This window comes from Fukomys damarensis, unplaced genomic scaffold (genome assembly GCF_012274545.1).
Source record: "Fukomys damarensis isolate Sample0158 unplaced genomic scaffold, DMR_v1.0_HiC HiC_scaffold_1, whole genome shotgun sequence".
In the NCBI taxonomy this organism is placed as follows: Eukaryota; Metazoa; Chordata; class Mammalia; order Rodentia; family Bathyergidae; genus Fukomys; species Fukomys damarensis.
The window spans coordinates 15,704,066-15,708,402 of record NW_022900913.1 but is presented as its reverse complement, the minus strand read 5'-3'; positions in this window follow the sequence as shown (position 1 = coordinate 15,708,402).

Here is a 4,337-nt window from a genome sequence, read left to right as displayed (position 1 = left end):
TGTTTTTTTTTTTTTTTTTTTTTTAGTGGGCTTCACAGCTAATAGTTTGACTTGAGTCTTAGAGAAGAGTTTGTTTTGGAGTTTTTATCAGTTCCAGGACTGTCCAGGCACGGGAAGGAGATGATTGCATTTTTGGTTGCATGCAGAATAGCTGTACAGTGTGAGATGTAACTGTAAACTTGCAGTTATATTTGAAGTTTAAGTATGGTTAAAAAAGATGCATCCATGAATGAAGTTGATGTGTTTGTGTATGAAGCAGATCATGGTGTTGAGAGTGGCATCTTAAACTGATGGGTTTTGTGACCCACCTGATGGACTGCTACAGCACTCTTTCCCATGTGTCTGGGTGAGCAACAGAGGTGTGGACATGTGGCTGGCTCCTTACTCTTTTCTCTCTGACAGTGTTTCCTGGATCAGAATTCCAGCCTCTGTGAACTAAGCAGTTTTGTTCTACCACACACTTCCATGATGTTGTGTAGAAGTAGAGTTGAATGCTGTTGTAAACTATAACTCTGGCTCTATAGACCTTAACTGAGATATTTCTTTTTTCATCACCTAACTCATTTTCACTGAAAACTAACTCCATTTACCATTTCCTTCAGGACAAGTCTAGTGGTAATAAGTAAGTAAATAAATACATCACGGACTTCTCTATTTTTCTGTAAATATCATAATTTCCCCTTTAGTTTTGATGAACAATTCTGTGATACTCTGTTCTTCATTGGCAGTTTCCTTGTTTTTGTTGCTAATTTTCTGTAAGCATGTTAAATACTCAGCACTCTGGCTTTTACCCCTCCTAGCTTTTGTTGAAAAGTTGGGTATCATCTTATGAATTTTCTCTTGTGTTTGACCAGATGCCTTTCTTGCTAGTTTTCAAATGTGTCTTTGTTCTACAGCATTGTGTTTATAACTTAACTATGTGAAGTTCTTTGAATTTGTCTTACCCAGACTTTTTTTTTGAGGTTCTGGGATATTTTATTCCCATGTCTTTTGTCAAATTGGGGAAATTTTTATTTATTGTTTCTTTAAATAATCAGTGTGCTTCTTCTCCATCTTCTCTTTCCACAGGAGCTACAGTGCAAGTGCTGCTCAGATTCATATTGTCTCACAAGTTCCATTACATACTGATTACTTTTCTATATTTTTGTCTTGTTTCCTTCTACCCAATAGTTTCTCTTGTCTTATCTTCTAGGTCACTGCATAAATCTGCCTCTGAATCCTTCTCATAAATTTTTCATTTCGGTTTTTGTAGTTATTGCCCTATGGTCTCCCTTTAGTTTATTCTATATTTTACTTTGTCTACATATTTCTTTAGTTCTGTGAGCACCCTTAAAATGGTTGTCTTTACTTATTTAATAGATCTGCCATCAGGTTTTACTTGAATTTTCTTTTAGATTGTTTTCTTTGAGTGGGGCATACTTTCCAGTTTCTTTGTATGCTCTGCCATTTTGTATTTTGTCAAAAAGACAACATTTTATGCAGAAATATGGTAATTTTGTAAATCTCCCCACTTTTTTAGCCAGTGTCACTTTTTTCAGGGGTGTGTGTTTTGTTTTGTTTTGTTTTTGTTTTTGTTTTTAATTGTTGTAGGTATCACCCATGCTAATAATCAGCCTGAAATATAAATTTGAAATCTCATCAGGTCTTTTCTCTGTCTACCTCATCCCTTAGGCTTGATGACTCTTTATTGTTTTCTCTATATACAAATTCTTTTGAAAGTCCCAGTCTTCACTGTTTACTTCCTAAAATGAGAATAAAGAAAAATGCAGGCAGACAAGTACTACCTCTTTAAATCACCTAGAAGTCACTTTATACAAAGGTGGAGCTGCTCCCAAAGTTGCAGGAAGGTGCAGAATCAAGGGTTATTGCCTCTTGGTGTTTTTCTGTGTAATGAAAATAGCAATCATAGAACAGATCCCAGAAATGTGATGTTTTTGAAGACAAGGTACTATTTTATTTAGCCCTGAGTCCCACAAGCTATATGCAAGAGTTCCAGGTACATTTGCACTCTTTGGCATGGAGCTGAAAGGTGCAGAATAAGTTTCTGCAATTCTAAGAGCTTAAATAGAAGAAAATCAATTGTAATTTACCCTTCAGGCCTTTCCTGGGCATTATGAAGCATAAATGGACAAGACATTTAAAAAATAATGGCATTACAGTGTGTGAATAAAAAAAGGGAGAGCTAGAACTCTCATTATTAGTAATCTCACAATTCATTTACATTCAATGTATGTTGCTCAATTGTATAGTTCAAATTATACCACCCACAAATCAATATCACAATTATTATTTTCTGTTGTAGTAACTGCTGGTTCCAAAAATCTTAACCACGTTGAGTAGGGATTTGGGGACCTATTAGATATGTGTTTGTTGTGTGCCACTGTATGAGGTAGTCTGTCACCTTATTCTCAAATTCAGTTTCGTCGAGTTTTGCTTATTAGGTGATGTTTTGATATGAAGAATTATTAGCTCAGGAGCTGCCATGCAATGAGTATTAAATTACCCCACACTCAAATTAGTGATGTCTTTTTATTGATGATGTACTGAGCCACTATATGTACTAAGCAAGATTTGAAAAAATCAGAAAATATGTTGGACAGTATCAGTTCTTTACCATGATCAAGCTTATATTATAGTCAAAAATGCATATAACAACAGTTAAACACACAAGCTAGATGTAATTAGATAAATGGTATCAGAGATATAACAGCAATGGAGCATAAGAGCTGTGTCCTTTAGTATCTAATGTTTCCTAGTCATCTTTCTCTGCAAAGCTCTCCTTGGTTGAACTTTTATTTCTGGCATGAAAAGCTAAGTATGGACATTGTATTTTTGCCCTATTACTTTAGTCATTCCACTTTTAAGACACTTGATGTATCCTGTGTGGCTTTTAAATGAGATGTGGTAGTGGATTCTCTGGTGATTGCTGACTTTTAGTGAGGTATCCTTCTAGTATTAACTACACCTGTCTCTTCTATTAAGTTCTGCCAAAACGCAATTCAAATTTTATCATTTTTCTGCCAACATATTGAAAAATTGCTCCCAATTCCCAAAGTGCTCTTAGCCGAGTTTTCAGATTTCTCCATTGTGATGGATTAGCTAGTGGTCAGGGCTGGGCTGTAGCTCAGTGGTGCTTCACCTGCCTGGCACGTGCAAGGTCCTGAGTTAAATTCCAGGTACCAAATAAATAAATAAAACTAAAAATAAACCTCTGAGGAACTTGAGCGGGGGCATTCAGCTGAACTGAAACAGCACGGTTCTGGGGGTGGGAGGCCCACCGAAGGATTGTTGCTTGAACGGCATAAAAGGAGAATGGAAGGGGAAGATTGGTTGCTTCGGATTCCCCAAGAGAAGCTTTGTTGAAGCTGTTTTTCCTGATATGAACTCGGCTATTCTCATCTTTGGAGGTCCTCATTTATCACTGGAATGGCTGCTGTTCTCTTCCACGGAGCTCTGGTCTTCGCCTTGAGCGTTGCTTCCTGACTCCAGGGCAGATCCCTCAGCCCGGAGGCACATATCCTTCATACCTGCACACTTTCTAGCTTCCACCACTGGCCCTAAGTCCTTCCCAGTACAGATCCTTGATACGGAGTGTCATGAGATTTTGCTATGGGCTCTAGGCCTCCAGCTATATTTGTGCAGGACATTGTGCTGGAATCTAGTCCCTCAGCTGGATTCTTCGGGTCTCTAGCTTGTGGACAAATCTGTTGCAATCTTCTACATTTGACTTTTTGGGTAAATATTATAAGCTAATCCTATCAATTTATGTGTTGCATATTAAGTCTATTTCTTTGCAAACCCTGAATATAACATCCATATTATAGAATTTTCCTTTTGTACAACCATATCTTCTTTTGCCCTATGAGTTTCAGTTACCCATTCCTCTTTCCTCTTTTCCTAATACCTCTCACACATCAGCCTCCTGACCCTGTGCTATTGCTTCTCTTGCCCTTCCTCATCTATAGTTTCTATTTTTTTTTTATAAGGAACATTGCCAAGTTGTGATATTTCCACATGGTTGTTCTAGGGACATTATGATCTGTCTTTTTAGCATTTGTTGCACTTTGAGCAACTATTAAACTCCTGGAACTACTATTGTAAACTCCTGGATAACTGGCTACCTATCAGATAGTACACTGAAAATCCCATGAATACAAACTTCCCTGTTCTTCATTCACGTAAGCACTTTTGTGTTGTTGGAAGTGAAAGGCCTGATACAAAGTATTGCTCAATAAATATCTGCTGTATTGCTTAGGTTAAATGACTAACGTTGTCTTTTAGTAGGTATTGTAATACTTTATAGTCTCAACCTTAATTAAGCTGAACTCTCTAAATCA